The sequence below is a fragment of the Taudactylus pleione genome, unplaced genomic scaffold, assembly GCF_031769625.1.
Source record: "Taudactylus pleione unplaced genomic scaffold, aTauple2 ptg000571l, whole genome shotgun sequence".
NCBI classification, from domain to species: domain Eukaryota; kingdom Metazoa; phylum Chordata; class Amphibia; order Anura; family Myobatrachidae; genus Taudactylus; species Taudactylus pleione.
In genome coordinates this window covers 10,048,542-10,057,251 of record NW_028284973.1, presented here as the reverse complement: position 1 = coordinate 10,057,251, position 8,710 = coordinate 10,048,542, and the positions used below count along the sequence as shown (strand labels likewise).

The following is an 8,710-nucleotide window of genomic DNA, read 5'->3' as shown; positions in this document are numbered from 1 at the left end:
AGTTGGTGGGCAGAGGGACATGTTATGGAGAAGTTGGTGGGCAGAGGGACATGTTATGGAGAAGTTGGTGGGCAGAGGGACATGTAAAATGCAGCTCCTGACACGCAAAGCTGCATAGGTGATTGCAAAGGCTAATTTATGCACACCAAGGAAACTGCGTTTACGGACAGGCACGTCTGCATTTTTCCGACCACACCCCCATCACCACCCCCAAACGCTGACTACCTATCAATCACTATGCAATGTATTCCGATGTGCATCCATAATCGCAATGCACATGCAGCGCATGCGCAGTGCAGCTTTTATGCATGCAGGCGATGGGAAACAATTGCTTGATTGCGTGTATATAGCCTTTTGCGACCGTCTCTGAATCAGTCCCTTATTCCATAGTGTGTAGGCTTCAGTGTTTCACCAATAAAACATTCTTTTGATCATCCGATTGGTCGGCCAAGACAGAAAATCTCTCTGGATATCGAGCAGTGTGTCTACATTCTCCATAATCTGCCCATACTACCTACGTTTTCTCATGACTGAATCATCCTCCTTGTGGCCGGACATTTGCCAAGTTATTAAGGTGTGGCCGAAAATCAGTAACCTCTAATAAAAAGAATTGCATAATGTGTAGCACAGATATTGGGGCTTTTCGATTTTCAAAAATATTTGCCCTGTTTGCCGGCCCAATCCAAAAAATTGGACATTATCTTTAGGCAACAATTCTTATTTACATAGAACAATCAAGGTAATTTTGCAAGCATACATTGTTTTGCCTACTCCTAGGTCACTGGCGGATCGTAGGAGCATAGGAATTTTGGGACCCTAGGAGGCGCCTACTCCTGCACTCCCGGTAGGAAGCTGTTACCCTACGACACTCTTTAGTCTATAAACTACATTGACTTTGGACATTGAAATAGATATGCATGGATTTACGTACAGAACCCAATTTATTACAGTCTATATCTGCCACTTTTTATAGTACCTGTACCATACATGATTCTTTTTTTAAAGCACATTTTCCTCTATGAAGTCTCTTTCTAGGCTATATATCATCTCTGCAAAACTCCTACAGTCTCTAAATTAACTTAATTTTTTTTTCTTTTACAAACTCACAACATATGGGGATAAAGAAACAGAAAGTTCTGTCCTACACTGAAAAGAGAGAATAAATAACCCAAAACACCACAGTCCCCGGCCAGTATTATACATGTACTTTAAGTAAAATGTGTTATGAGTTAGTCACACATATGGCTGATTTGCACATAATTAACCTCACTTTCTGTGAAATGACAATGGGGCATTGGTTGCTATGGGTAACTTCTCCACTGGTTCACATCTCCACACTTGTCACTGCCTGACACAACAACCACTTACTGAGTGTCTATCCACTAGGGGTGGTGAGAGAAACAGCTCAAACAGTACCAAGCTATGGAGGGAAATTGCCAAAAAAAGTTTACCGAAGGTACCCTGGGCCGGATTGAGCACCATATTTGTCTGGGGCTGAAAATGATCAAGGGCCTATTATTGTTAGAAGTGGAGGAGGTGTGGCCAGTTCTGTGTGGGTGTAGCCAGGGTGTGCCCACCCCCTACGCTATCAGCCAATGTCTCTCTAAATACATAAAAGTAAAAAAAAAATATATCATATTTATAATATTTGGCTGTCCGAGTGGCCAGCTGGTCATCTTCATACCGTCATTATGATGGGCCTATACTTATGTCAAAGTCTAGGGCTGTAGTCCTATCCACCTCATTGTTAATCTGGCCCAGATAAAGCAACCTGTGCTCAATCCAGTGGCGTAAATTCATTCCAGATGCCTGGAGGCAAGTTATAAATTGTTGCCCCCTCCCCCTTCCCTGTCACAACCGCTGACACTGTAATGTAGCAATTCGCATGCAGACAGGCTATAGATAGAGGAAGGCAGCAGCTGATGGTCTGACATGGAGCTCTCCACTAGTGTACGGTGGGTTCTCAGGTGCCGGGAAGGGTTGCCATGTATTGGGAGGCCGTGACGGTACACACCGGGTATATACTGTAATTACAGCCCTAAGTGGGATGAATATGTTGTGGACAATTGAGGAGGTGCCCCTTCAGTGCTGGCGCCTGGCAGCAGGCACCTCCATTGTCTCCCATAGTTCTGCCCCTGGCTGAATCACATGTATTGCTAGCCAAACCCAAGCTGAACACAGCATCACCAAACCTAATATCAGGGAAGTCTGGCTGGTATTTAAATGAAGTGAAATGTAAGGTGACTAGCCATAAACTGAGATATTTCTTTAGTAAGTGATCAGCGTCTCTTTATTTACACCTGGCTCATATTTGAGGATCAGATGGAAATTGAATGAAAATCTGTTTGTCCATCAATGGGCCTCATTTAGGGGTCTGCTTATCAAAAGTGCACAAGCCCTAAATCCTCAGAAAAAGGAAGTTTTAGGGGCTTCTGTCTTATTATCGAACCAAGACATGCCTGTTGCTGCCTTCTCTGGAGCACACCTGCGATGTTTCCCCATGCAGAGGATGGGCAGGCATATTAATAATAGACAACGGTAATACATGTACTCCAATTGCTAACTCCAACTCAGGGAGGCATTAGCCGATTGCAGCCCAAGGAAAAAAAATCTTTATTACTAAAATAAAAGAAGGTTTGTAGAGCGTGGGGTAAATTGGAGGTACAAGTTTGGTGACAACCCCCAAATCCCAGTGCCACAGAGAGCAGCCTGATTGGGTGGTCAGGCACTGTGCTGGCGCACCTTCTGTCTGCCCAACTCCTGCCCTCACCTCTGCCAACGTCTGCTCCTATACCAATGTGACCATCTTGCTGTGTAATCATTCGTGCCTCCGCGGAAGCCAAGGAGCATTTGTGCAAATCCCGAGGCACTGTGTAGCAGCTGTTTGTTCATAGATTACCCCTATGGGCTGCCATTCTTTCCCTTCTCCATTACTGATTGTTCTGCACTCAGGGGGTCATTCAGACCCGCTCGCGAGCAAAGGACGCTCGCAAGCGGGTCGATGTTGTGCGAATGCGCATGGGCACGACGGAGGGAACTCCATCGTGCGCATGCGCGAGACCCGGCGAGCGACGAGGAATACGTCGCTCGGGGTCTCGCACCAAAGGGGACTTGCTGTCGATGGTGAGTGACAGCACGCCCCCTTTGGTGGGTGTGCCGGGGGCGTGCTGCCAGACGAGTGGCCAGGAGGCTGCTTCATTTTCAGGTAGGAGGGCACTGATTCAGAGCGAGCGCTCTGGTCAGAGCGTTCGGCTCTGAATCAGGCCCCAGTGTCTACAATGCACTGGCTACACTGGTTCATCCACTTTAAAATCAGCCACGCATTTACCATCCATCACCCACTATCGATTATTTGTTGATGATTTGTTTTTTCTTCCACGTAAGAAAAAAAGGCACCACATTAAATGATCTGTCCCCATTTTGATCCCACATGCTTAAGAGGCAGCTTCACCTTTAGGGGGAGATTTATCAAATATTGCAAATATCACCTACAGTACCCCTTTCATCACCTGCATACTGGCATTTTGATGAAGGCATGCAGGGTTACTTACCGGCTGAGACAGCCCTTCTGATATATAGAGCCGCAAGAGGCAACCCGTGTAAAAAGACACCCACTGTCGGCTATTGTGATCCGCTGGCTGCAAAGATGCAGCGTCAGATCCACTGTGTGAATATCGTTCGGCCATCAGACATCTGAGTAACCCTCAGGATGTCCAAGGATGCAGGCACTGGCTTTGGCCCAGAAAATGGGGCTGACAACCCCCCCCATCCCCGTTTCCTGGAACGCTCCCCGTTCTACGACATTGCAAACCAGATCTGCACAGCGTTGCGGCTTCTGTGCATGCGCAGATCAAGCTTCATCGGAAATCTGAGCGACCATCAAAACAGCGTCCATCTTTATATCAGGCCCTATATACATATTTCAGCAAAATGATCAGAACAGCGAGCCAAATTTACCTGGATCTCCTCAGGAGATTAGAACCGCGACTCGGATTTACCCGGATTCATGAAATTCGGGTGGATTCGGATTTCTGGAGAACCGAACCACACATCTCTAGTTAAAAGATGAGCAGACTTACTGTCACGGCCACTACATCTAGGTGCGACTTCCTACAAACTGACAGTTGTATAGTACATACTGCCAGATGTTAAGTTACTCACTAAAGTTGAAAATACCAAAAAGCACAAGCTGCCAATTCATAGTGATATTGTGGCATTTGTGTAGAGCGACTCGTTACCACTCTGCAGCAGACTTCTTCCCACTTTCCCACTGATCTGATGTTGCGTTGATTAGAAGACAGGCTGCTGTGCCAAGCAATCTCACCAATAAATATTCTGTGTATCATTCCACATTCACTTTTACTGTACATTACTGATGATAATGCTTCTACTTATACATCCTGCCCACTTTCACAGTCGGCTGTGCATTGCACAAACAGCTGCATTCATCCCCAGGGTGGAAACCTAAAGCCAAGCAGATGTCCGGTCATTTTGTCTTGGAGTCTTTATTTTTTTTTTTTGGTTGTTTTTGTTGTAGCGATTTCTACTTTTGTGCATTGTGTATGTCAGGACTGAAGAAATGAAGAGGTTAACTCAGGGAAAACCTATGGTAAGTTTCGGGTCAAGGGAGGATATTTATCAGAAACCATAGATGCATACATTTGCAAACAATAAAATAGAAGTTCTCTTAGGGGCTGAATGCGTGTCATACACAGAGGGCCTGATACAGGGATGGATGCTGTTTCGACGGTCACGCTGATCTCCAATGTTTTTTATCTGCCCGTGCACAGGAGTCACACTGCACATCGGAAGATCTGGTCCTGCGACGACAGTTGCAGTGCCCTGCAAGCCGTAGCGTGATTGACACGCTGATGGCATTTGGAGGCGGCAACAGGGAGCGTTCCAGAAACTGGGGGCACGTGCGATCGCCCGGTTCATTAACTGAAACGCCGAATTTCACGGAGCGGCAGACCCGGCAAAGTGCTGCTTTCCGGGAGCAGCCCTCCTGCAGGCCGGTACGGGGGGCGGGGCTGGACAGGTGACGTAATTAGGTCCTTGATTTATGTAATTTAGCCCCGCCCCTTCCTTGCAGACCTGCAAATTCCCCATTAAGTCTTCCCATCCTGCCCGCTTCACTAGGAAGTGGGCAGGATGCAGGAGATTTGCCTACACTTCCGGGGGTGTGGGGGGCTACCCTAAAAATCGGGAGCCTCCCGTGACATCCGGGAGTGTAGGCAAGTATGATTACTGTCTGACTCAGAATAGGGTGGACATACACAAAAATACATAAATTCGGATCTGTGCATCCATCTCAGAATAAGCCCCTTAAAGTAGAGATGAGTGTTCTGGTTTTACTCGGTTATGTCCGGATCTCAAAAAGGGCATCTTATCGGCTATCGGGCTCACACATATTTTGGATAGCCAATAAGATAAATCTGAACATCCGTTAATTTGGCAAACAGAAACGAGCAAAACCGAACTGCTCATGTCTACATTATGGTGCATACACACGGTCAGATTTTTCCTTCAGATATGAACGATAACGATTTAAAAATCGTTCAGTCGTTCATATCTGAAGGAAAATCTGACATATCTGACATGCCTGAACGATGGACGATCAACGATGCGCGTTCCCGTTTGTCAGATAACGATATCTGACATCTGATGTGTTTGCAGTCAGACTTGGACGATTCCATTCATTTTAATGCAGTCAAAAATCGTTCAATCGCTCAAATCGTTCAAATCGTTCAAAACTTTGGTAAAATCGTTCAAATCGTTCAAATCGTTCAATCGATAATTGTATTGAACAGATAGATTTGTTGATTTTTGTTGTCCCAAGATAATACTGCAGCTTTGTATGTAATGCAGAAATGAACTTACTGTATTTGTTGTCCTTTCCATTGGCAATGAAAAAAGAATAATAAATCTGGCCGGATTTCTTCCTATAGAACTTTCTAAAGGTAGAGTAAACCCTTAAGTAAAGTAGATTCTTCTTATCAGCTTGGCCAATGTTACATTTTGCTAAATTGCCCTAACTGTCTTACATCTTTATTGAAGAAAAATAAGATAACCGCATAATAGATAAATTAGGTTAAATAAGAAATTATACCTTTATTCACAGACTGTGCCGATAAATGACTATCTAGTTTTAGAAAGATGCTATACTGTCATTCAAGAAGGTGCTCCTGGAATATTGAGTCCTAACCCTCACCCACCTTTTGGTATAATGTGATTTTAGTACATACAAAACATATTCACTTTTGATCCAGAGTTTCCTTTTCTGCTTAGGATACTTTGGTCTCACTAAACTTGCTATTCAGATTTTTATGGAATAGAAACAAAAATAAATTATGGGTTAAATATGCAAAATTAAGTATCTGAAGACTATATTAGTCTGAGGATATATAAGATCCTGGGTTTTTAAGGAATATTTGGCACATTTGGTAAGGGTTAATGTTTGTTACTAGCAGAGTGGGGTGATATGTCAGTCAGGGCTTTTAGCCTACCAGTTTAGTCAATGGGATGGGCCTCATTTGGGCATACAAATAGGCAATTCAAAGGGCATTCTCCGTCTTTCCAGTTTTGGATCCCCAAACCAGCCACCTGACTATGCTATGGTTTCTATAATCTTTAATGTGGTTAGAACATTTAATTGCAATTTGGTAATTTCTGACAAAAGGTGGTGCAGCATTGCGGAAAGCAGCGCTCCTCGGCGGCCTATTTGGGCGCAAGAGTGGTTTGGTGGCATTTCCCCTCTGAGAGAGGCGAGTTGGTCACTACCTCAAGGGGGGACCTGGTCTCCATCTTATGGAGGGGCCATTGCTAGGCCAAGTGGTGGGAGGTGGTACTGCCTAACCCAGTTTGCGCAAAGGGCGGGGATCCGCCCACATTATTTAGAATTATCTATTGGGCTGTGGCCAAGGTAGCGCCGCCTTTTTCTGCCACCATAATAATTCATTCTGATCTGATCAATAAATTACTGATCACTGTCTCTGTGTTGTTATTTCTAGTGTTTGCAGGTTTAGTGTCAAGGTGTATTAATGACACCAATAGGTGACTGAAAAAAAATTGCCACAAAAGTAGCATGTTTTATAAATAAAACAAAATGTACAAAACAAAATAAAAAAACTACCAGCACTAGCTCTCACAACCTGGGCTGGGGGACAAACAGCACAGGGCCCCCCTAAAAAGCTTTTAACAGCACAAGGCTATGACAGCCTGGGCTGGAAACACTAATAACAGGAGGGTTTTTGGTACCGCACAGAACCATATATTATTACGGCATTAATTTGCAACCAACCATATTTCATTTTGTATTTAGAGATTGTGACATAACATTTTGATGGTGGTGCTCCCAAAGCCCAAAATATAACATGTCCAGCTTTCTTTCCCCCATTATTCAGGGGAATAGATTTGAATAACCTATTTGGCTCCTTTTTACTACAGTATCATTGTGTGATGATTTTGAGACACACTTGTATCCATTGTAAATATAGCAAAACACACTGTGTACAACTATATTACTTGTATGCTATCTATTAAACGTTCCAGGGGAAAACAGATTAGTACAATCCCTATATGAGGACTTGATTGGCGCCCGGTCTCTGCCCCGGTGACTTAGGGGAACGGACACTAGCAATACATTTCGCTTTTTTTTTTCTTTCTTTCTTATTACCACTCTGTGTGTTGTGACCATGTGATGACTCATTCAATGCACATCATGTTAATAATACAAATTATGCTATGTATTAGTATATATATTGTTTGGTTAAAAATGTATGGTGTCTGCTAAGTGCTCTAGGGGAATATAAATTAGCACCATCCCTACCGAAACATATGGCATTTGCATACCCATGTACAATCATATAAATGCCTTTACATGTGATATGATTATTCCCCAGCACTATTAGACTGACATTACTTATACCTGCATTTAGATCATCTGTTTATATGGCTATATGAATATTATATACATACTTTAGAAGGTAATATAACCAATTTATTCATTAATCAAAGTATGCGGGTGCAATACTTTGTTTGGAATTTATGTCCATTGTTTAATCAAAGTTTAATCAAAGTGGACTTCTCATACTGAGTCCTACATAATGCCCTTAACTATATTACACCAGGACCCCCAATCTCCTGTTTATATATAACCATACCTTACTGAATATGCCCAATCTCGTCTGATCTTGGAAGCTATACAGTATTGGGCCTGATTAGTACTTGGATGGGAGACCACCAGGGAATATTGGGTGTTGTAGGTAATATTTAGGAGCAGAATGGGACTAAGGCCCTCATTCAGAGCCGCTCGTTAGCGGCAGTACGCTCGTTCCGAGCGATGTTTGCACATCTGCGCATGCGTATGGTTTTTAGTACGCATGCGCGAACCAGTCAGTGCGGCCAAAAATCGTTTGTACGCTATATAGCGAGTGCCTGCTATTTTGAGTGACAGAATGAGGCGTATGTGGGTGGTAACAGGGGAAGGTGCTTGAAAATGGGGAGTGGACATCCGAACGCAGGCGTGCTTAAAGGTCAAAACGGGCGTATTATAGGTGTGCATAATTAATACAGCAGCGTCATTGACCACGTCACTGGGTTATTTTATAGCCAGAACTGCTCGCAAATTTGTGGTAGCAAACACCAACCACAAGAATAGCGAGCAGTTCATACGCTGGTCGATGTACTCGATTAATCTAATAAATAGCGG

The 8,710-nt window shown here is 43.8% G+C and overlaps 1 pseudogene; it reads left to right on the top strand.

The window, feature by feature from the left end:
- Positions 1-8,148: 8,148 nt before the first annotated feature.
- LOC148481665 (5S ribosomal RNA) lies at positions 8,149-8,267 on the top strand (annotated as a pseudogene).
- The last annotated feature ends 443 nt before the right edge of the window (positions 8,268-8,710 follow it).